General features: G+C 45.0%; 1 protein-coding gene across 2 annotated transcripts in view; it reads right to left on the bottom strand.

The window, feature by feature from the left end:
- LOC134212645 (heparan sulfate glucosamine 3-O-sulfotransferase 6) overlaps positions 1 to 5,894 on the bottom strand; it is a 300,512-nt gene extending 294,618 nt beyond the window's left edge. The window contains exon 1 of one of the 2 annotated variants that reach the window (XM_062690676.1): positions 5,185 to 5,894. The gene's annotated coding sequence lies outside the window, so the exon portion shown is untranslated. The remainder of the gene's footprint in view (positions 1 to 5,184) is intronic. The other variant, XM_062690685.1, reaches the window with a different exon arrangement.
- Between the last annotated feature and the right edge of the window lie 20,177 nt (positions 5,895 to 26,071).

The following is a 26,071-nucleotide window of genomic DNA, read 5'->3' as shown; positions in this document are numbered from 1 at the left end:
CAGCGTTGCCGGAAGAGGGTGAGCTCGATGGGGCCCCTCGGGTGTGTGGGACGAAGTCGACGGAACGATTGGTTCGACAAAGAGTGCAGACAAATTCTGGAGGAGCGCGGGCGGTCGCGCTGCAGCAAGGTACCCGGCAGAACGTGGAACGTTATAGACGGAAACGGAGACAGCAGACTCGCCTTTTTCAGGAGAAGAAACGCCGCCTGGAAGAAGCGGAGTGCGAGGAGATGGAACAGCTGTGCCGTTCTCAAGATACACGCAAGTTCTATCAGAAGCTCAACGCATCCCGCAAAGGCTTCGTGCCGCGAGCCGAAATGTGCCGGGATAAGGATGGGAGCATCTTGACGGACGAACGTGTGGTGATCGAAAGGTGGAAGCAGCACTACGAGGAACATCTGAATGGCGCTGAGAGTACAGGCAGTGAAAGTCAAAACAGCGGAGGAGTCTGTTCAGCGGACGATGGAAGCCAACCAGCCCCCACCTTGAGGGAAGTTAAGGATGCCATTCAACAACCAAAGACCAATAAAGCAGCTAGTAAGGATGGTATCGGAGCTGAGCTCATCAAGAAGGGCCCGGAAAAGCTGGCCGCTTGCCTGCCCAAACTGATAGTCAGAATCTGGGAAACCGAACAGCTACCGGAGGAGTGGAAGGAAGGGTTATATGCCCCATCTACAAGAAAGGCGACAAACTGGAGTGTGAGAACTTTCGAGCGACCACCATCCTTAATGGCGCCTACAAAGTGATATCCCAGATCATCTTCCGTCGTCTGTCACCATTAGTGAATGAGTTCGTGGGAAGTTATCAAGCCGGCTTCGTTGACGGCCGCTCGACAACGTACCAGATCTTTACTGTACGACAAATCGAAAATGCCGTGAATATCAGGTCCCAACGCATCATCTGTTCGTTGATTTCAAGGCGGCATACGACAGTATAGACCGCGTTGAGCTATGGAAAATTATGGACGAGAACAGCTTCCCTGGGAAGCTTACCAGACTGATCAAAGCAACGGTGGATGGTGTGCAAAACTGTGTGAAGATTTCGGGCGAACACTCCAGTTCGTTCGAATCGCGCCGGGGACTAAGACAAGGTGAAGGACTTTCGTGCCTGTTGTTCAACATTGCGCTAGAAGGTGTCATGCGGAGAGCCGGGTGTAACAGCCGGGGTACGATTTTCAACAGATCCAGTCAATTTATTTGTTTCGCGGATGACATGGACATTGTCGGCCGAACATTTGCAAAGGTGGCAGAACTGTACACCCGCCTGAAACGTGAAGCAACAAAAGTTGGACTGGTGGTGAATGCGTCAAAGACAAAGTACATGCTTGTGGGCGGAACCGAGCGCGACAGGGCCCGCCTGGGAAGCAATGTTACGATAGACGGGGATACTTTCGAGGTGGTCGAGGAATTCGTCTACCTCGGATTCTTGCTAACGGCTGACAACAACGTTAGTCGTGAAATACGAAGGCGCATCATCTGTGGAAGTCGGGCCTACTACAACCTCCAGAAGAAACTGCGGTCGAAAAAGATTCGCCTCCGCACCAAATGTGTCATGTACAAGACGCTAATAAGACCGGTTGTCCTCTACGGACATGAAACATGGACAATGCTCGAGGAGGACTTTAAAGCACTCGGAGTATTCGAGAGACGGGTACTTAGGACCATCTTTGGCGGTGTGCAAGAAGACGGTGTGTGGCGGCGAAGAATGAACCATGAGCTCGCCCAACTCTACGGCGAACCCAGTATCCAGAAGGTAGCTAAAGCCGGAAGGGTACGATGGGCAGGACATGTTACAAAAATGCCGGACAGCAACCCTGCAAAGATGGTGTTCGCTTCCGATCCGGCAGGTACGAGACGCCGTGGAGCGCAGCGAGCGAGATGGGCAGACCAGATGCAAAACGACTTGGCGAGCGTGGGCGTATCCGAGGATGGAGAGATGTGGCCTCGAACCGTGCATTGTGGCGTCAAATTATTGATTCAGTGTTATCTGTTTAGATGTTAACTAAATAAATGAATGAATATCTTGAATCTTACACGTTGAATTGAAATTCTTTTGTCAAGGAAAGTTAAGAAAACCTCCTTACCCAGATCGGGAATTGAACCGAGCCGATTTCACCGTGGTCTTGCAGCGAAAGACTATCACTTTCAGGAACTATTGATGCAAAATCGACTGTAAGTTTGATATTTAAGCTAACGGCTACAAAGTCTTTATTGATAGAAACAGGGATTGTGTCTTTCTCAGTGTGTAATTATTTGTATCGTTTCATGTCTAAGGTTTCGTTTAAACTGTCTAAACTGGTTTATGTTGGTACATTATTACGGAACACTACAAATCGTGATATCAAAATACTGGGCAGTGGCGCTATTCCAAGAACTTTTTTTTTTTAATTTCAAACATTTTTATTTTTCATCGAAAACCAAGATCTAAATTTTAAGTGTATCGTCGGTAATACCATCGACAGACATATGATTTCCGCACAATGATTTTCGTATCACGCTGTGCGCGTACAGTGACAAGATGACATACATCTTTTCTTTCCACCGTTGTATCTATTTGACAGCTTGTTTTGAAATTGATTCTACCGCTTTCCAGAACTATAATTTTCATCAAAATGTATATAAATCACATTATTACAATCAATTATTACACAATATTTACCCATATTTTTTTTTTTTAATAGTGAATTCGCGACAGCAGTTCATCCATCGATATGAAAACGTCATAGTTTTCCAATCCTTCGTATAGGTATTTTAGCAGAAATATGCGAGTTTTTGCAGATATTCCGCAGGGCAATTAGGGTAAAGTGCCCAATAGTGGAACCCCAACCAATAGTGGTCCCTCCAGGCATTTTTGCATTATTACAGCACAATGTGAACATTTTGCCATGAAATTCCATCGGGAGAACCTACCTTTCAGTCCTATGATGTGATTACATGCATTGCAAATGCTATGGAAAGTAAAATTAGATGATTCTATTCTATAAAAAATAAACACAAAAGTGTCCATTATAGGTGAATTTTTGGGGGTACATAATAGGGAAGAAGAACGTCCCGAAACGGAACATAAAAATCAAATGAAGTGTCGACTATACGGAAGCAAATTCCTATTATGGACCCCCAGGGGATCTACTAAAGGGCGACTTCAGTCAGATTTTAAAATGTTAATTTCAACGAAAAACGTCGTGTATTTGAGTGTTTTATGTATGTATCGTGAAGAGGAGATGCAGAACTTGGCATTAGAGCAAAATTTCGCTACTATGGGGACCACTATTGGGCATTTTACCCTATTTCTGCGGACGTTTATCACTCTATTTTATGATTTGGGGTGACTTCAGTGCAAACGGCACTGATCGTTTAATTCATTTGGGCATTTTGACAGATAAATCCAGAGCCATTCAATTGGGTCATAGATCCTGTAGCAGGTTTATTCGGACAAGGAACTCCGGCTTTTCAAACACTTATTTATTCCGCGCTGACTACCGTTTATTTCTGCACTCCACTTTTACCTCCACGAGATCCTCCTCTCCTCTCCTCCATCCCTCTTGAAACACTACAGATCAAATTTTGAATTTGTCCAAAACAACGGTACAAAAAAATTTCCCATCTAAAAAAGTAGATGCTGACTAATGGCAAATCAAAGATCCCGCATCCTTCCCGAACCCCAGACCTCATTCCAATTAAAACCCATTGGATCCTTGCTCAAAATGTTCGAAATCACTCGATACAGAGCTCAAACCATTGAATATCATGCAAAAGTGACGGTAGATCTTCCCGGAAACAACCCACACACTTAAATCATTTCACAAATTTCGGTGAATTTTGCTTCAATTCACCGAAATCTCAACAGCAGATTTGTTCGGTAATTATTTCACAAAATTTTCGGCGATTTTTTCTTTGTTCAACTGTCAAAACCACAAAAAAGCTGTAAAATTATTCACCGAACAGTTCTGCTGTTGAGATTTCGGTGAAATTTCACAGAAATCTGCGATTTATTTTAAGTGTGCAAGAACTGGCAAAATCAAATAGGAAGATCGTAGTTATAGCAAATAATGGTCTTGCGAATCATTATTTTGCCAATGTTGTGAAAAATATCATCCGGAATTGCAGAAAAACGAATTTTACTCAGTCAGCTTGCAAATGTTTGTTTTTATTTCATATGTCAAACGGCGTATTTGACATTTCAAAACAACAAATTATGTTCTGTTTCGTACAATACAACGGTCGAAGGGCAGGGTACGGAAATCATCGTGCTATCGTGATACCAGCGTGATTCTGGGTGACAGACATATGATTTTATGCTGTACAGTGATATTGGTATCATATATGTGTCACAAGTATAACGCAATGATTTTTTTGAAATATGAGTTTTTAGTTCAATTTTCATAAAAAAAACAGGGGGTACCTCAAGCAATGCAACGTTCTGAAGGGGTACCTCTCATGAAAAAGGTTGAGAACCGCTGATATGAAGCATATAAAGGCAGATTTTGTGTTCGACATTGTTAATCATCAACCATCCGGCATCAATAACAAAACAGCAGTGCATTTGTATAATTATAATTCTCTAAAAAATTAAAACGTTTTCTATAGTAGATGTACTGTCATTATTTTTTAAATCATCAACTATGAGAAGTTATAAACACTAAAGCAGAATCCACCTACGGCGTGTTGATACTTGATACCTAATCGTGGATTGACCTGGATTTTCATTCCTCTCTTTAAGTATTATCATGTATTTATTACGAACAAAACTGATATCGACCACACAACAATGCATGTGCCTCATCGTGTACCAATTCCTTATCTCCGTCACTTGTCGCACGTGAACGAAGTAGATCGTCGTTGGTGTTGTAATAATATCAAACATCGTGGAATTTTCATGGGACATTCGCGTAGGCAACCTAATGAATTCCTTGATCCTAAGCACTAACCATGATTCTCCCTTCTCGCAGCAAAAGCATTTTCCCGTCATTCTTCCACCCACGCATCGGAAAACCTGAGAACCGGAGAACCATTGTTGATAATTTTCATTCAGCTTTTCCTCCAGCCAGCGGAGCCTTTACGATGCTAAATTCTCTCGCTCTCACTTCCAGGACAAAACTATGTGGCAGCAATAACGATAACACCACGAATAACAGCAAATAAATACACAACAGGAAAATACAATTTCGTGAGAAATCGAACTTACTTATCGGAGTCTGTTGAACCAATTACCGATGGGGAAGTCGAACAATAACTACTCGGCTTTTCGATTCAGCAGGTTTAATAAACTTTTCCTTCTTGCAAAAACTTTCCCGCAATGGACTTCCGTTTATCACTTTTGAAGCTAGCAACGTACCTTGTAACTACAATATTCTTGGCGAACTAGCGCAAATATACACAACCACACGCTACTCGTTTGTATCGATTCTCTCGAGTTTTTGATCCATTTTGCACGGGCCTAGTCCTATTCACAACACGAAACACTGAACCAGCTGTGACCTTCGTATATGTACTATGTTGGTCTCATCATCCCACCGAACCAGACTCGCTGGAAGCTTGCCTGCATTCGAAATCTATTTCTGTGGCACCGAATGTCAACGGAGGTGGCAGACTACCTGGCGACGACGACCCGGACGCTCCCAACAACACTCGAGTTATTATTTTTCCCCCGGATGAAAATTCCCGATCTGTTACACCAACTCGGTGGAAACTCTTTTCAACTCCAAAATAGGCCCCTCACCAACCAAGGCAGGAAGAGGAAGCTGCGTTGCTGCGACCCGATTCCCACACCACCAGCCGCTTGAACGCCCCGGCAGATGAACGCGATTCCAACGCACGGACCGACTGACCAACCGAAAGGGACTTCTTCGTAGCGCTTCTTATCGTCGCAACGACCCGTGAGAGACTGAAATGAAGCTGGGCCGAGTCGGAGCCAACAGAAGACAGGATAGTCGGGATTCGGAATCGGATTCGAAAGCGTGCCAATCAGTTTGCTCTCGTTCACGTTGTTGGTTCACGCGAACATCTCCGCGCGCGTGATTTCGCGTGAGCGCGACCTACCTAATGAGAGCGAGAGGAGCGCGCTTCGAGTGCACCCACCGGGCGAAGACAACGCGGAAACGTGGTCAGGTTGATGCGCAGACTGCGGGACGTCCGCCGCCGGCTGACGACCAAACGAAGAACGACGATGACTATGATGATAGAAGGAATGTTTACGATTCGCTCAGCATCAGCATCGTTCGCATCGGCCGGGGCTAGAAATGTTTTTGTTTTGCTGCTGGGCAAGGACGGAGCTCTATTTCGTCGTGCCCGGTAGCCAGACCGGAAGTTTTAGAAGAAGACACGGATTGAATGAATGGTCGTCGGTCGCGTGCTGATTGTAAATTCGAGATTAGAAGTTGATAATGAGAGGTGTATTAGCACTGTGATTCGGTTTCATTGATAAGGTGTGTGATGTATACAGATGAGACTACGTACTACATTGTTCTCGTAATAAAAGCATTGTTGTAGAATTTGATAAAGGGGTCTGTCAGAATCTCAAGCAAATGTAGTTACAATTGCTGTCTCGTGAATAGTTGAGAAATATGCAGAGCCCATCACCCAAGAACGTGTGTCTTTATTCCAGCTGGTAAAATGTCATTAGAAAAATCATCTTCGTTAAAAGTAATACTTCGATTTGTTAGGAACGCACTTGTTGAAAAGAGAAATTTCCAAAAAAAAACCAATCGACTGAACCACATGCCTTGTATCCGTTGAGATCCTTTTTCGAGAGGCTCAGAATCCTCCTTTCAAGAGGCTCGGAAGCCTCCTTTGAAGAGGCTCGGAAGCCTCCTTTGAAGAGGCTCGGAAGCCTCCTTTCAAGAGGCTCGGAAGCCTCCTTTCAAGAGGCTCGGAAGCCTCCTTCAAGAGGCTCGGAAGCCTCCTTTCAAGAGGCTCGGAAGCCTCCTTTCAAGTGGCTTAAAACCCTCCTTCCAAGAGGCTGGAAGCCTCCTTTCAAGCGGCTCGGAAGCCATATTTTAAGAGACTCGGAAGCCTCCTTTCAAGAGGCTCGGAAGCCTCCTTTCAAGAGGCTCAGAAGCCTCCTTTCGAGAGGCTCGAAACCTCCTTCGAGAGGCCTCGAAGCCTCCTTTCGAGAGGCTCTGGAAGCCTCCTTTCAAGTGGCCTGGAAGCCTCCTTTCAAGAGACTCAGAAGCCTCCTTTCAAGAGACTCAAGCCTCCTTCAAGAGGCCTGGAAGCATCCTTTCAAGAGGCTCAGAAGCCTCTTTCAAGAGGCTCAGGAAGCCTCCTTTCAAGAGGCTCGAGCCTCCTTTCAAGAGGCCTCAGAAGCCTCCTTTCAAGAGGCTCAGGAAGCCTCCTTTCAAGAGGCTCGGAAGCCTCCTTTCAAGAGGCTCAAAGCCTCCTTTCAAGAGGCCCGGAAGCCTCCTTCAAGAGGCTCAAGCCTCCTTCAAGAGGCCCGGAAGCCTCCTTTCAAGAGGCTCAGAGCCTCCTTCAAGAGGCCCAGCCTCCTTCAAGAGGCCCGGAAGCCTCCTTCAAGAGGCCCGGAAGCCTCCTTCAAGAGGCCCAAGCCTCCTTTCAAGAGGCCTGGAAGCCTCCTTCAAGAGGCCTGGAAGCCTCCTTCAAGAGGCCCAGCCTCCTTCAAGAGGCCTGGAAGCCTCCTCCTTCAAGAGGCCTGGAAGCCTCCTTTCAAGAGGCCCAAGCCTCCTTCAAGAGGCCCAGCCTCCTTCAAGAGGCCCCAGCCTCCTTCAAGAGGCCCGGAAGCCTCCTTTCAAGAGGCCCTGAAGCCTCCTTTCAAGAGGCCCAGAAGCCTCCTTCAAGAGGCTCAGCCTCCTTTCAAGAGGCTCAGAAGCCTCCTTCAAGAGGCCTCCAGCCTCCTTTCAAGAGGCCTCAGCCTCCTTTCAAGAGGCCTGGAAGCCTCCTTTCGAGAGGCTCGGAAGCCTCCTTTCAAGAAGCTCGGAAGCCGCCTCTCAAGAGGCTCGGAAGCCTCGTTTCAAGAGGCCTCATAAGCCTCCTTTCAAGAGGCCTCATAAGCCTCCTTTCAAGAGGCCTCATAAGCCTCCTTTCAAGAGGCCTCATAAGCCTCCTTTCAAGAGGCCTCGGAAGCCTCCTCTCAAGAGGCCTCGGAAGCCTCCTCTCAAGAGGCTCGGAAGCCTCCTCGGAATCCGCAAGAGATTCCTCCGAATCCGTAGGGATTCCTCCGAATCCGTAGGGATTCCTCCGAATCCGGGAATCCGAGATTCCTCCGAATCCGTAGGGATTCCTCCGGGAATCCGTAGGATTCCTCCGGGAATCCGACCTCCGAATCCGTAGGGATTCCTCCGGGAATCCGTAGGGATTCCTCCGGGAATCCGTAGGGATTCCTCCCGGAATCCGTAGGATTCCTCCGAAATCCGTAGGATTCCTCCGAAATCCGTAGGATTCCTCCGGAAATCCGTAGGGACCTCCGAACTGAGGATCCGAATCCGTAGGGGATTCCTCCGGGAATCCGTAGGGATTCCTCCGAATCCGTAGGGATTCCTCCGAATCCGTAGGGACCTCCGGGAATCCGTAGGGATCCGAACTAGGGATTCCTCCGGGAATCCGTAGGATCCTCCGAATCCGTAGGACCTCCGAATCCGTAGGGGATTCCTCCGGGAATCCGTAGGGGATTCCTCCGGGAATCCGTAGGGGATCCTCCGAATCCGTAGGGACCTCCGAATCCGTAGGGATCTCCGAATCCGTAGGGATTCCTCCGAATCCGTAGGGATCTCCGAATCCGTAGGATCCTCCGAATCCGTAGGGGATTCCTCCGAATCCGTGTGAGGATTCCTCCGAATCCGTAGGATTCCTCCGGATCCTCCGAATCCGTAGGGATTCCTCCGGGAATCCGTAGGGATTCCTCCGAATCCGTAGGACCTCCGAATCCGTAGGATTCCTCCGAATCCGTAGGGGATTCCTCCGGGAATCCGTAGGGATCCTCCGAATCCGTAGGGATTCCTCCGAATCCGTAGGGATTCCTCCGGGAATCCGTAGGGATCTCCGGGAATCCGTAGGGATTCCTCCGAATCCGTAGGATCCTCCGAATCCGTAGGGGATTCCTCCGAATCCGTAGGGATTCCTCCGAATCCGTAGGGATTCCTCCGAATCCGTAGGGATTCCTCCGGGAATCCGTAGCAGACCTCCGAATCCGTAGGACCTCCGGGAATCCGTAGGACTCCGAATCCGTAGGGATTCCTCCGAATCCGTAGGGATTCCTCCGGGAATCCGTAGGGATTCCTCCGGGAATCCGTAGGGACCTCCGAATCCGTAGGATTCCTCCGGGAATCCGTAGGGATTCCTCCGAATCCGTAGGGACCTCCGAATCCGTAGGACCTCCGGGAATCCGTAGGGGATTCCTCCGGGAATCCGTAGGGGATTCCTCCGGGAATCCGTAGGGGATTCCTCCGGGAATCCGTAGGGGATTCCTCCGGGAATCCGTAGGGGATTCCTCCGGGAATCCGTAGGGGATTCCTCCGGGAATCCGTAGGGGATTCCTCCGGGAATCCGTAGGGGATTCCTCCGGGAATCCGTAGGGGATTCCTCCGGGAATCCGTAGGGTTCCTCCGGGAATCCGTAGGGATTCCTCCGGGAATCCGTAGGACCTCCGAATCCGTAGGGATTCCTCCGGGAATCCGTAGGGATTCCTCCGAATCCGTAGGGGATTCCTCCGAATCCGTAGGACCTCCGGGAATCCGTAGGGATCCTCCGAATCCGGGATTCCTCCGAATCCGTAGGATTCCTCCGAATCCGTAGGTCCTCCGGGAATCCGTAGGGGATTCCTCCGGGAATCCGTAGGGGATTCCTCCGGGAATCCGTAGGGGATTCCTCCGGGAATCCGTAGGGGATTCCTCCGGGAATCCGTAGGGGATTCCTCCGGGAATCCGTAGGGGATTCCTCCGGGAATCCGTAGGATTCCTCCGAATCCGTAGGATTCCTCCGAATCCGTAGGGATTCCTCCGAATCCGTAGGATCCTCCGGGAATCCGTAGATTCCTCCGGGAATCCGTAGGGATCCTCCGAATCCGTAGATTCCTCCGAATCCGTAGGGGACCTCCGAATCCGTAGTTCCTCCGGGAATCCGTAGGGGATTCCTCCGAATCCGTAGGGATTCCTCCGAATCCGTAGGGATTCCTCCGGGAATCCGTAGGGATTCCTCCGAATCCGTAGGGATTCCTCCGAATCCGTAGGGGACCTCCGAATCCGTAGATTCCTCCGAATCCGTAGGATTCCTCCGGGAATCCGTAGGGATTCCTCCGAATCCGTAGGGATTCCTCCGAATCCGTAGGATTCCTCCGAATCCGTAGGGATTCCTCCGGGAATCCGTAGGATTCCTCCGGGAATCCGTAGGGGATTCCTCCGGGAATCCGTAGGGGATTCCTCCGGGAATCCGTAGGGGATTCCTCCGGGAATCCGTAGGGGATTCCTCCGGGAATCCGTAGGGGATTCCTCCGGGAATCCGTAGGGGATTCCTCCGGGAATCCGTAGGGATTCCTCCGAATCCGTAGGATTCCTCCGGGAATCCGTAGGATTCCTCCGAATCCGTAGGGATTCCTCCGAATCCGTAGGGACCTCCGAATCCGTAGGGATTCCTCCGAATCCGTAGGGATTCCTCCGAATCCGTAGGACCTCCGGGAATCCGTAGGATTCCTCCGAATCCGTAGGGGATTCCTCCGAATCCGTAGTTCCTCCGAATCCGTAGGATTCCTCCGAATCCGTAGGGATTCCTCCGAATCCGTAGGGGATTCCTCCGGGAATCCGTAGATTCCTCCGAATCCGTAGGGATTCCTCCGGGAATCCGTAGGGATTCCTCCGAATCCGTAGGGATTCCTCCGAATCCGTAGGGGATTCCTCCGAATCCGTAGAGTTCCTCCGAATCCGTAGGGGATTCCTCCGAATCCGTGATCTCCGAATCCGTAGGGATTCCTCCGAATCCGTACCGAATCCGTAGGGGATTCCTCCGAATCCGTAGGGATCCTCCGAATCCGTAGGGGATTCCTCCGGGAATCCGTAGGGGATTCCTCCGGGAATCCGTAGGGGATTCCTCCGGGAATCCGTAGGGGATTCCTCCGAATCCGTAGTTCCTCCGGGAATCCGTAGGATTCCTCCGAAATCCGTAGGGATTCCTCCGAATCCGTAGGATTCCTCCGAATCCGTAGGGACCTCCGAATCCGTAGGATTCCTCCGAATCCGTAGGGATTCCTCCGAATCCGTAGGGATTCCTCCGAATCCGTAGGGATTCCTCCGAATCCGTAGGGATTCCTCCGGGAATCCGTAGGGGATTCCTCCGAATCCGTAGGGATTCCTCCGGGAATCCGTAGGATTCCTCCGAATCCGTAGGGATTCCTCCGAATCCGTAGGGATTCCTCCGGGAATCCAGGGGATTCCTCCGAATCCGAAGGATTCCTCCGAATCCGAAGGGATTCCTCCGAATCCGAAGGGATCTCCGGGAATCGAAGGATTCCTCCGGGAATCCGAAGGACCTCCGAACTCGAAGGATTCCTCCGGGAATCCGAAGGACCTCCGAACTGAAGGATTCCTCCGAATCCGAAGGATTCCTCCAGAATCCGTAGGATTCCTCCGAATCCGTAGGGATTCCTCCGAATCCGTAGGGATTCCTCCGAATCCGTAGGATTCCTCTGGGAATCCGTAGGATTCCTCCGGAATCCGTAGGATTCCTCCGAATCCGAAGGATTCCTCCGAATCCGAAGGATTCCTCCGGGAATCCGAAGGATTCCTCCGAACTGGAAGGACCTCCGGGAACTGAAGGATTCCTCCGAATCCGAAGGATTCCTCCAATCCGAAGGACCTCCGGGAATCCGTAGGGGATTCCTCCGAATCCGAAGGATTCCTCCGAACTGGAAGGATTCCTCCGAATCCGAAGGATTCCTCCGAACTGGAAGGATCTCCGAATCCGAAGGATTCCTCCGGGAATCCGAAGGATTCCTCCGGGAATCCGAAGGGATTCCTCCGGGAATCCGAAGGACTCTCCGAAATCCGAAGGATTCCTCCGAACTGGAAGGATTCCTCCGAATCCGAAGGGATTCCTCCGAATCCGAAGGATTCCTCCGAACTGAAGGATTCCTCCGGGAATCCGAAGGACCTCCGAATCCGAAGGATTCCTCCGGGAATCCGAAGGATTCCTCCGGGAATCCGAAGGAGATTCCTCCGGGAATCCGAAGGATTCCTCCGGGAATCCGAAGGAGATTCCTCCGGGAATCCGAAGGGATTCCTCCGAATCCGAAGGATTCCTCCGGAACTGAAGGGATTCCTCCGGGAATCGAAGGATTCCTCCGGGAACCCGAAGGATTCCTCCGAACCTGAAGGGATTCCTCCGGGAATCCGAAGGGGATTCCTCCGGGAATCCGAAGGGGATTCCTCCGGGAATCCGTAGGGGATTCCTCCGGGAATCCGTAGGGGATTCCTCCGGGAATCCGTAGGGGATTCCTCCGGGAATCCGTAGGGGATTCCTCCGGGAATCCGTAGGGGATTCCTCCGGGAATCCGTAGGGGATTCCTCCGGGAATCCGTAGGGGATTCCTCCGGGAATCCGTAGGGGATTCCTCCGGGAATCCGTAGGGGATTCCTCCGGGAATCCGTAGGGGATTCCTCCGGGAATCCGTAGGGGATTCCTGCCGGGAATCCGTAGGGGATTTTTTGGGGTTTAAGTAAGTTACCATTAGCGTATGATCATATATTACCACCACAGCGTGTCAATTGGTGAGCAGCAAGCCACGACTCGGCCTCTTCTCATCCGATGTCAGTGACGTGCACACGCACCGCCGGAGAGCTGCTATCATCGCATTTCGCTGCAGCCATTTGGAGCCACACATTTTGGCGATCCTGCCAGGTTGTTTTTTTTGTATCCTGACGCTGATTTCAAAAGGAATCACAACCATTTCAACAAAGCGCGTCTGGAAGACCGCTGGAAAATGGATTGTGGTTTGAAAAATCACAAAGCGTGTCGGGATGACCGCTGGAAAATGGATTGTGGTTTGGAAAATCACAAAGCGTGTCGGGATGACCGCTGGAAAATGGATTGTGGTTTGGAAAATCACAAAGCGCGTCTGGGAGACCACTGGAAAATGGATTGTGGCTTGGAAAACCGTAAAGCGCGCCTGAGAGACTGCCGAAAAAAAGGGTTGACAATCTAGAAAATCCCAGGGTGAGTCCGGGAAGTATAGATTTTGGTTAACATAAATTTATACAATTGACAGTGTACATAAGACCACAAGTTTAGCTTATTCTAACGAAATCTGAGAGATATGCAGAACTGTCATATGCGATAAAAAGATGTTTGGAAAGCAAAATAGATCACATATCTTGAAGTTTATTTTGGGATTTACTGACTTAGTAGTCATAGCAGAATTGGGTTGTTTAGGGGTATATATGTTTTTACAATTTTTCAGAATTTTTGGAGCCCCGGAACTATTTTTAATTTACATTTAAAATGTATATGGGACTAAAAATTTGTTCTTATGCTGCATGGGCCAAATGTCATTCTATGAATGATAGTGTCATTCTGTCGATTGAAATGGCTTATTTTTTGCTGTATAAAAATGTAAATAAATGGTTTACAAACAAAATAAAATTATGTTGCAGATCAGAAAAGCATGCTCTATATGTTAAACTGTAAAAAACTAGATATTTTTCGGAGCTAAACAACCCAATTGCCCGTTGAATCAGATATCCGAAATTCACGAAGTTAAAAAAAACAGCTTTCACAAAGCTATTAGTTTGGAGTTGTTGGATAATAGTACTAGTTACCAAAAATCTAAAATTGAGGTATCGCTATCTTTTTTGAATAAATATCATTTTCTAGGTGGTTGTTCGGAAGTTTAACATCGACATGTTGGAGGTCAGCTTGATGATGTTACTATACACGAGGCTGATAGTTGGACTAAATGGGCAGAATAAGTTATTAAGATTATTGCTGCGATCTAAAACGTGTTTTGAGAGATCAATATCATAACAACCAGATACCAACGTTGTTCTGCAATTTAAAATCGTGGTTAAGTCAAGTTTATTTTGGAGTTCAGTTTTCAAATGAAACATGTTCAACGTTCAACTTCGTATTACGAAAATGACTTTAAAAAACACTCGTCCTATGCTAAAGGATTTTTTTTGTTCCTTTTTTGTGAGAGAAGAAGGGGAATGTGGGGTTTGAGTATGTTACCATTAGCGTGTGATCATATATTACCACCTCAGCATGTCAATTGGTGAGCAGCATGCCATGACTCGGCCTCTTCTCATCCGATGTCAGTGACGTGCACACGCACCGACGGAGAGCTGCTGTCATCGCATTTCGCTGCAGTCATTTGGAGCCACACAGATTCCTCCGGGAATCCGTAGGGGATTCCTCCGGGAATCCGTAGGGGATTCCTCCGGGAATCCGTAGGGGATTCCTCCGGGAATCCGTAGGGGATTCCTCCGGGAATCCGTAGGGGATTCCATCGGTAATTCTTCTGTTAATCACGCAGCACTTCAGAATTGGAAACGACTGATATTGATTCCTAGAACCCGATGCCCTCAACAATTGGAACTTTTTCAAAGGTATTTATCATGGAGTATACTGCCTTTGGTCGCATCTCTGATTTTTGGTTTTCCAATATATATGGGACAAATATGCGATTGTGGGTAGTATAGCCCCCGAATCAGTACATTATCGTAATAGCTTGCAAAAAACATGTCTCATGGTATCCTACATTGAGATTGAGTGTATACATAGATGATGAGTGAGAGATTTTTTCATTTCACCTTGAATTCAATCCCTGAGTTTTGAACACAAATAGCATGAGAATTGTATCCTTTATATCTGTCAACAATCACCCACTTCGGGTATGCAGAAATTAACCATTAGGGTTATGTAGCAATAGATTACGTACTGTAAACATTTGTTATGCTATCGACCAATCAATTCATTGAATCTATTAATTATACATTATGTGTACTTAATACAGCAGCGTTAATCCTTCAGCGTGTTCATTCGGCACCTAAAATTCAAACCTTGTTTCGTAATTCTTTGCCGTCGCATGCCAGATTAAGCCAACATTCTTTCACATCATCCGCATGTGCCTCTCTCATGAGATCTCCCGTTCCGATAAAGTGAAAACTCCTGTAACGAACCCCCATTTCCGGTGTTGATGCTTGCTTCTTTATGGCAGTGGATACACTGTGTGCAAACTGGGCACTTCTTCCTCTCTCGTTTTTTTTACACGTAGAGCTGAAGCATGGAAGTCAACCTCGTGTTCCGAACCATTTCCTCTCGCTGATGGTGCGGCACTCGTTACGAACATTGTTTGTAACTCGGTACGGCGGCACGATGATGTGCTCTCATTCCGGGTAATGAATTCCCCCCGGCACCCCTCTGGTTTGTTGAGTTTGAGTGCTCTCGAATTGACAATGGAACGGAATATGGTTCCATCATATCGGTCGGTGTGGAGATGATATCCGCTTCGTAGTCCTTATGTGTTACATATTGCATAGTTCGACTGTTCCCGGCCGTTCGTAATCTCAATGTAATGGCAACAAAGTCTACCCACGATCCATCCCATGTTTTTTTACTGCTTTCGGTATTAATGTTTTCATTTTTGCACGAGCCGCCCACACATGGGACTGCATATGTTTTTTGTTTTGATTTTCTGTGCCAGGTGGAATATCATTTTCGTGTCAAGCTGGTTAACGTTGGTAAAGAAACAAAATATGAGCCCCGTTCAAGCATCCTAAATACTGAACAGTAGCTTAAGATTGATTTAGTACCAACAAACATCATTGTATAACATAACTAAATTATTGAACATTTATAATTTTAATTTAATGGGAAATTCGTCTGAATTTTCAATGGCAACTCAGCCCCTATGCAATTGTACAAATTTCTGATTTTATTGTAAGTGCCATTTCTGTTTCTAAATTTTGTCATAATCCAAATCCGCTGAAGCTAAAAAACAATTTGGAGACTCCAGAAACAAAATGAAATAAAGTGTTTTTTTTTGCTTTTTTATTCAAATCGTTTCTTTATGCTTGGGACGGCGGTGTTGGTCTTTCATGAAATTTTTTGGACCATATATTGATGAGATGTTATCATATGATACAAATGTTTTCTGAATGATTATTTTCGTTACAATTCAAGTAAAATATTCATTATCGAGATGTAGCACAAATATAGTGAACAATGCTTTGATATTCAGCAATGTGTGGTTCTCTCAACTTTTCCTCAAGCAAATAATATTTACAAACAACCATGCGTCCACCGCATGATGATTTGAAATGTCTTGAAAAGTAAAGAAAGTAATCACGTTGAAATTATTGATTTATACAATATTGATTAACACGACCTTCACATTCAATCTCATATTACCATGCTAGGCCATCTCGTAAGGATGATAGAAGTTGATAACGCAATCATCTGGGTCCTTATATCCCTATCGTTCTGTTCCTTCCGCTTATAAACTAAAACAGTAACCTGTGGGAGTGCTCTAGTCTAGAACAAACGGATAACCGGCGAGTGACACTCGAGGAAGGATACAATAATTGTGATGCTTACGTTTCTGAGCCGCACAGGATGGGTTTGTCCGTGAGCTACACGTGGTGCGTTGAAAGACATCCACGACGACGACGATGGCAACCGTTACGCAAAGCAATTCCATATCGCCCTGGGAGTCTAATTGAACTGGGTGATTAACTCTGGGTCTGTTATCTTTTCTGGTCATCTCATTGCTTGGGGATGTTGTCGGTGCACCACTACGTAAATGATGCAGCTTTTGTCTAGATGCAATCCGGAAAGAGTGAGTGCATTGCATCCACCGGTTACTATCACGGGGGTGTCGTTTGGTCCGACTGCTTGAGGACTTTAAACAATTCCCATAATTTTGCTACGATGCGTTTTCAATTTTTCGAATATTTTAGATATACTTAATGTTAGCATTTATCATCATAGCAACGAAAAGTAGAAAGACAATGTACTAGCATCAACAACAGTTCATGATTCACGATTTGTTCACTCTCAATGCTCGGGTTATAGCATTCGGAATAAGCGAGTAGGCGGATAATTACAAAACTATAGCACCATAATCTGCTTTCCGGTTAAGCTTTTAGCGTGAGAGATGATGCGGGACGAGTGCTTATGGGAGTCTGATTAGGCAGGAAATCCGGACCGTATCAGGTGAAACAGAGGCTTTGAGTCCCCGTCATAATATCTATTTAACAGAAAATCCATACATTGGTTCTCTGCTTCAAAGTATCTCGTTTGATTGGAATGATTCATTTGACTACATACAGCTATAAATAATGACATGGTATTCGAATGAAAATTTATCAATTATTGTGCGAATTCGGTATCAAAGAATATATTTCTACGCATGTGTTTAATACCTTAACTATATCCGACAATACAATTATTGATTGCTTTATAATTTAAAAATAACATAGTTACATGATAAGGTGAACCCACGTGAACCGTTCACGTTAGGATCGCATGCCATATCCTGACATGTGTAAGGATATAAGGTAACCAAAGGCAGCAAGGACTATTGTCGTTTTCGGTTTTAAACCTGGGTCAGGTCCGACCCCGACTCTGAATAACCGAACGAAAAACGAATCGGGATCGAGTTATTATGATGGTATTAGTGAGAACTCAATCCGTATCATCTGTTTTGTTTTCAATTCGCATTTTTATCAGCTGGCAGAAACAGACATATTTTATCCATTGAATTTTGTTATTAGTGTTATTTTTTTCTTGTTTTATGAATTATGGGGGAAATCAGACGTTTCTTCTGTTAATTGTGTTAATTGTTTAATGACTAAAATGACTATTATTTCATCAATAAATTAATGTGATTAGGAGCTTGTGATGAATGACGACGGCAATGTGGATTGCCGTGAAAGAATTTATGCCAATCCGTGTTTCGCGATAAACAGTTATGCTGATTCTATATGGCTTTTTGGGTAACAGTGGCTGTGTTACAGTAAATTTGAATTATCAATTATGTCATTGAAATGGAACAGAATAAGAAAATATGGAAACACTTTGTAAAAAATCCAATACAACATTTATTGAGATTTGGGGCCTTTTGTTTTAAAACAAAGAATCAAATCGTACAAGAGTTGAACAGCATTATTTTTTGCTATTTTTCTCCAAGAAGGGGGGTCCTTTTGGGATAAATTGCGATTTCGTCAAAACTGCAAAAACCAAATATACAAGAGAGGCAAATAATTTTTCACTACATAATCTAAACAGGAGATTCAACATAATCAATATCAATGGGATAAAATGTCTTTGTCGGTTTTTTAACGAATTACAACTAAAAACCTTTCTTCCACTAAAAAATTATGCTCAATTCGTATAAAAACTGTTCCTAAATAAACATTTGAATTTATTTATAAATAACCATTTATAAATAAATACAATAAATTTGTTGATGGCAATATAGTTGCCAAAGTCTTATAAATGGTTAATGCCAGGGTTAATACATTATGTTTATATTCTACAAATCCGTAACCTTGAACAAATTATGCACAGACTGCAATAATGAATAAAATAATGGTATGAACATTTTGATATAAATAACTTCATAGCGGCAGATACTCTGGTACGCTATTTTCCCATTGATAGAGCAATTATACCTAAAGCATATGTTCGAATACACAACGTAATAGTGAACAAATAGCAGCTACATTCTCGTCACTGCATTTTATGAATCACATTTTCAACCAAATTTTCAACCCTCATTTTGTGGAGCTATCATCTGAGATAATCAGCGAAAAATATGTCGATATCTGAATCCGATTCACCATCAGAGCAACTTGAAGGCAGCACAAAATTAAAATAATCCATTTTTGCGTGGAAGAGCAACAAAATTGATAAATTTAACAAATGAAACAAACAAAATCAAATACCCATCCATGTCTTTAACGTTTTCAATTTCTTTTAGCGTAAACATAAACACCAGTTTTACAGTTTGTGTTCGAATGTATTGGTGAACCTAGGTTCGATCTCGATAAATCGGCAGAGCGAACTTCATTCATTTTGGGTCGGATCTGGTGCGGATCGCGATCCAACCTGAACGAATAACCGAACGTTTTGACAGCTGTTAGAGCGGATCCGGTGCAGAACTAGGTTCGACCCAGCAATAACCGAAAACGACATATGTCGTCGTGGATGGACGAAACCGGTTGGCTCTCCCATACTAAAATCCAAGATGACTGAATCGTGAATTTGGCAGATTGGAACATCTAGTGGTGTATTCATCTTGCTCGTAACCATGGGTCTATGGACTTGTCTCAAAAGTGGTACATGCTCTTTGTGCTCCTTGAAATCAAATGTGATCACTACATATGTTCTGCGCTATCGAAGAAATCTCTCGGATAAGTTCTCATACAAGAAATACATACAAGAAATCCCTGTAGAAAGCCTATAGGGTCTACACGTGTAACCGAAGGTCTGTCAATTTGTTTCAAAAGTGCTGGTACATGTCCTTGGAAAATAATACGTTCACAACATATGTACTGCGAAACCTCTTTTTGCGCCCAAAACGGGGGAGCGTAAATGCAATCAGAGCGTAAAAAGAGGGAGCGTTATTTTGAATTGAGGGCGTAAAAAGAGGGAGTGCTATTTGGAATTTGGAACGTAAAACAAAATTTGCCCTCTTTTAATCAAACCTAAACCTTAACTTACTTTTAGTCTTAAGATGTGTTTTTTACCAATTTCGGTATTAGGGTCATCAAAATTGTTTTCGTTATAATGGTCGTCCAATTTTTTGAGTGCTGAGGCCGTAAGATGTACTTGGTATGCCGAGAAATCAAGAAATCATAAGGGGTGCAGATCCTTGATGACGCATAGTAAGACGTTCATTATCGTTTTCAAGTATTTAAAGTTTTTTGAGACCCTCCTGGAGCTTGGAGCTTTTTTACTACCAACTATCAAGCTCATTCGTCCCATTGCATTGGACACAGCGTGAGCGTATTTCAAGGCGACATCTGGCTTTACAACACTCTAGCGCAGAGTCAATTATATATCATTTTTCCTATTTTTTTTGCTGCTTCTGTTTTTCGCCTTTTTGCTGCGTCCACATATGCTTTATCGACGTGATCGATGAAGTCCATGACGCTGTTACAGAGGTGCGCGGTGGTTCAATTCAAGTCCATTGTCGAGTCCGTTTTTCATTGCTGTGGAGGTCTGGTTGCCATTATTCGTGTGTTGAAAAGAGGGTCATTGTCAGTCGCTGTCCGATGATTGTGATCACAAGCGTTCCCCAAAGCGTCGTTATTCACGCTGCACCTTTCAGCGACTTGACGAAAGGTAGTTGGGGAGCTGGGAATCGAACCCATGACCATCCGCTTATAAGGCGAATGTGTAGCCAACTAGGCCACGGGACCCCCCAACCTATGTGTTTTGTGATACATAGAATAGAGCGCCTTCATTGCATATGTTGATGATCATCCAAGAAAACCCTGGAAAAGGCTTTCAGGTCTACACGCGTAACCAGAGATCGTTTCAAAAGTGGTACTTGCCCTTTGTGGCACGAAAAATAGAATATGTCCATTGCATAGGTTCATGGTCATCAAAAAAAAACCTAGAAAAGGCCTTAAGATCCACACGCGTAACAAGAGATCTTTCGGATTGTTTGAAAAGGGGTAAATGCCCTTTGTGGTACATGGAATAGAACGCCTTCATTGCATTTGTTCATGACCATCCAATAAAATCCTGGAAAATGCCTTAAAATCTACACGCGTGATCAGAGATCTTTTAGTTTCAAAAGTGATACATGCTCTTTTTGGTACATAGAATAGAATACGTCCATTGCATATGTTTATGGTCTTCCAAGAAAATGCTAGAATAGGCCTCAGGATTTTCACAAGTAACCAGATACCTTTCGGATTGTTTCAAAAGTGGCATATGCCCTTTAGACCGCTTTCATTGCATATGTTCATTGTTATCCAAGAAAACCCTTGAACAATCCTCAAGAACTTCCCGAGTAACCAGAGTCCTTTCGGCCTAATTCAATAGTTATACCCCAAGTAACCAACAATTCTTTCAAGAGTACGTTTTGCGCTTAATCAGCTTCACTGAGCTGCTTAAGCGAAAAACGCACTCTTAAAGGAACTTTTGGTTATTTGGGACATGTCCTTTATGGTACGTAGAATAGAATGCACCCATTTCAAATGTTCATGGTCATCCAAGAAAACCCTGAATTAAGGCATTAGGATCTACACCAGAGATATATCAGTCTGTTTTAAATTTGGTACTTGTAAAATACGTTCATGGCATATGCTAATGATCATCCTAGAAATTTATGGAGTAAGACTTCTAGGCTTACACGAATAGGTATCAGGTATCAGAACCTCGGCTCCATCGCCTTCACAGCCTTTTTCATCACACACCTGACGGAAAAGGAAATGAACAAAAAGGAAAGGAATGTGGATGGGAGAACAAAGGGAATATTTGGAAATGGGCCCTTGAAGAGGGCATACAACGCATAAGCGTACAAGAGCTTATAGCTCCTTATTACAACGGGTTATGAACAACAAAATACTCAGGTTCACTAAGTAAGTGTTTACCAAATATTTGGAAGCGCAATTGTGCATAGACTGGGTAGTTACATATTAGATGATAAGAAGTTCCATAATCGGATTCACAACTATCACAAACAGATGATTCAACGCGTTGAATATTTGCCATGTGATAGTTCAGTCGGCAGTGACCTGTCAAGGCCTTGACTAAGACACTGCAATTCTGTTTAGACAGATTAGCTAAATAGCTTGCTACTACCGGAGATGGTTCCCGGATGTACAATTTTGTTTGATGACATGAATCCAGACTACTCCAATGCCATTTGTGCTGAGTGACAGCCCAAGAGTTGATCAAAAGCTTCACCCAACACTTGGATATTGGAATAGCTGACTCAGGACCAATAAAGTCATGCGATGCTCCATTACGAGCTAACTCATCAGCCAATTCGTTTCCAGCTATGGAAGAATGGCCAGGTACCCATATAAGGTGTAAAGTATTAACTGAATTCAGTTCCTCAATTTGAGTTCGACATGCGATTACTAACTTCGACCTTGAGTTGGCCGAAGCGAGAGCTTTAATAGCTGCTTGGCTATCTGAACAGAAGTATATTACTTTGCCCATAATGCGTTGCTGCAGTGCGGATTGCACACATGATGGCAAATATTTCCGCTTGAAAGACAGTGCAGTGTGTACCCAGTGAGTGTGACTGTTCCAATCTCAGCTCACGCGAATAGACGCCTGCACCTGCTCTACCTTCGAGGAGGGAGCCGTCAGTGTAACAAACAATGCTGTCCGACATACTTCTCTCCAAATAGCCAGATGTCCACTCATCCCGCGAGGGGAATTGTGTCAAAAATGTCCTATAAGGAAAACTACTAACTTGTGTGAGATCACTTGGAGCAAGGAAAATTTTGTCCCAATTAACCATAAGCGGTAACAACGAAGTGTGTGTAGAACTGCGGTTTACAGGATTCTCTTCCATAAAACCGAGTACCCATAATCGGTAAGTACAAGAAAATGCTTCTTGTTTGAGATGTATGTGTAGTGGGGCCACGTCGAAGAGAACTTCGAGAGCAGCCGTGGGAGTTGAAGAGAACGCACCAGTCATTGCCATTAGGCACATCCTTTGAAGATGGCTTAATTTAGACTGAACTGTCCTCACTTCCCCCTTTTGCCACCACACAAGACATCCATAAGCCAAAATTGGTCGTACAACTGTTATGTGAATCCATTTGATATGTTTGGGTTTAAGACTCCAAGTTTTACCAAAGGTTCTTCGGCATTGGCCGAAAGCCATACACGCCTTTTTGATTCTGAGCTCAATGTTAGGAGTCCAGGAAAACTTTGAATTTCTAATTTTACCCACATACTTCACTTGATCAGTTACATTGATTTCAGAACCAAAAAGATGAAATGGACGAATACCATTACGGTTACGTTTTTCCGTGAAAAGAACAATAGATGTTTTATTCGGATTGACCGAAAGGCCACATTGGCGACACCAACTTTCAACTACCTGAAGAGCATTTTGCATCAGGTCGAATAAGGTAGTAATGCACAAACCCACTATCAATGTTAGATAGTCGTCGGCAAATCCATAGGTAGGAAAACCGCCATTATTGAGTTGCAATAGCGTATCTGGAACGAGATTCCACAAAAGTGGAGATAATACTCCCCCTTGAGGGCATCCGCAGACACTTAATTTCCTAATCGCTGCTTGACGTAATGTCGGTTTTTAAGCATCTGGTGAATCCATTTGGTAATGATATAAGGTAGCCCATGACAACATGCGACTTCCAATATTGCATCGAAAGACACGTTGTCGAAAGCACCTTCAATATCTAAGAAAGCACCCAAGCACAATTGCTTTTGAGCGAATGCTTTCTCGATATCGTACACAACCTTGTGTAGAAGAGTCACGGTGGACTTTCCAGATTGGTAAGCATGTTGATTAACATGAAGAGGCATGTTTGCCAAACAGTCATCACGAATGTGATGATCGATAATACGTTCTAAGCATTTCAGATGAAATGAGGTCAGACTGATGGGTCTAAAACTCTTTGCTTCTTCATACGAAGCACGTCCTCCTTTTGGGATAAACTTTACATCCCGCCAGGATATGAAAGAATCCGTCCCTGCTGAATGGCGTCTGTTCCAACTCCTTCTGCACTGCTTCCTTAGCTTAGCCAAATCGGAATTCCACCAAGGGGATCCTCTAGAGGTTTTTACAGAACGTATGGGGCAAGCTTCTTCGAAAGCTTCCACGATGTGCAACGTTGTAGTATCAACTGCATCATCCAAGTCGGTAGAAGTTTCTATAGAAGGTAGATATCCATGAAATTTGGTAGAGAGCAACTCTGTGTAAAGATCCCAGTTTGTTGAACGGGGATTTCTAAAACGCAAGGTCTGCGAAGTAACATTCAAATGATCAAAGTAGATGTAGCGATGGTCAGATATCGATTCCTCATCTGACACATGCCAATTCGTCAACTCGTGACTGATTCTATTGGAGCAAAGGGTTATGTCTAACACCTCTTTTCTATTAGATACTATAAAGGTTGGGCGATTGCCTATGTTAAGTAAACTGAGTTCGGTACTACTTAAGTATTCCATCAAGCTGGAGCCTCTCAGATTGAGCTACCCCAGATGATGTGATGAGCATTAGCATCACTGCCGACAATTAGCGGAAGGCCTTTTGAAGTGCAATATATGGCAACTCGTTTGAAAGCATCCGCCGAGGATGGTTCATCATGCGATAAATAAACCGAACAATAGGCATATTTCCTGACAGGGGAGGGGGTATGGAGTAATACTTCTAGGCTTACACGAATAGCTTGAGGGTCTTTAATTTCAACATGGTACATGATCTTTGCGATATTAACCCGTTTTTTCCCTTACGTTCTCGGCGTGAAGTTGTATCATTCCAATTCTTCGATAACTGCCTCCATTACGGAGATTGATCCGAAGACCTTGACTGTATGAAGTTCGTAGACTACCTGGAGCCCACGACAACAACAATAACTACTTGGAATACAAACATATACCAAGAAGGAGTCACAAAACTTGTTTATTCTTCGATATCTGCCTCCATTACTGAGATTGATCCGAAGACCTTGACTCTATGGAGTTCGTAGATTACCTAGAAACAATGATAACAACAAGAACTACTTGGAATGCAAACATGTTTAAGAAGAGGTCACTCAACTTGTTTAATCTTCAATAACTGCTTTCATTACTGAGATTGATCCAGTGACCTTGAACCTATGGAGTTCGTAGGCTACTTGAAAGCCACGACAACTACAAGAACTTGTTGGAATACAAACGTATACCAAGAAGGGGTAACACAACTTGTTTATTCTTCAATAACTGCTTTCATTACTAAGGTTACTTAGGTTGATCCACAGACCTTGACTCTATGGAGTTCGTAGACTACCTGGAGCCTGAGACAATAACAAGAAATACTTGAAATGCAAACATGTTTAAGAAGAGGTAACACAACTTGTTTTTTCTTCAATATCTGCTTTCATTACTAAGGTTTATCCTATGGAGTTTGTAACTACCGGTGACGTCCACACGTCTAGGCAGTGGACGTCCACACGTCCCCAAACTAGCTCACTAAGGGTCTTAATTCTCAGGGCCGGCTAAAGGCCTGCTTGAGGGACACAACGACTAGGAAGAAGATGAGGCGTGGACAAAACTTCAAAATCGACACAATTGCATGCTGAGGAAAGCGAGAAATTAATTAAAGATCGAGATACATTTCACTTATTTATTTGACTGAATGTTTTTCTTTTTGTTTTGATTTAGTGGTTAGTTTAGTGTTAGTTCCGTTGCGGCCGTTTGTTGTTGGTCATACCTTCGTAATTATAACTCTCCGTGCGAGATGTTAGGTGGCGGTGGGTTACAGTTGAAAACCTAATAAAGAAAAAAAAAAAGTTACCGGCGAACACAGCCGGGATGGGTCTTCGGATGAAACGGGGTTTACGGATATCTGAGGGATTCGTTTTTGGGGTGCCGGACTCGGGTGAGGTTCAAAGTTGCGCTCCATGTCGGCCGGTGGGCGGCCAGAGTCGGCGTCGTTAAGGAAAACATGCCCTGTTGGTTCATCAGCCACGAGTTGGCCGGCAGTTTGATGTTTGAATGGCTTGGTTGAACCCGTCGTCAGAATACAGCTCGTCGCCGAATGTAAGCATGGGTAGAAAATCGGATCACTTGGTGGCATTGTGCCTCTCGAAAGCTAATAACAGGACCAGATACGCTTCACTAGATGCCATAACCGGAGAAATTGCTGAAGGTGGCTGCCACGCGGAGATCGAAATACTCGCGGACGCAATCCCGTGGAGTCTTGAATGCGAGAATCCCTCTCTTTCTGGTGTCAGCCTTCGTTTCCGCACGTGGATAGTGTAGCTGTGAAGTCCGAGCTTAGAGCAGTTTTACGGTTGCTTCGAATTTCAGCTCCAGCGGCAATTCCGATGTAGCGAACAAAGCCCTTTTTGTTCGCTCGACCAGGATCACTTTTTTTTCAAAATCTTTTCGTCCGCACTCCAGAACGGCCTAGCAAGAACTCCCTCTTCT

Source organism: Armigeres subalbatus, chromosome 1, assembly GCF_024139115.2.
Source record: "Armigeres subalbatus isolate Guangzhou_Male chromosome 1, GZ_Asu_2, whole genome shotgun sequence".
Lineage (NCBI taxonomy): Eukaryota > Metazoa > Arthropoda > Insecta > Diptera > Culicidae > Armigeres > Armigeres subalbatus.
This window is presented reverse-complemented; position numbering and strand designations above follow the sequence as displayed.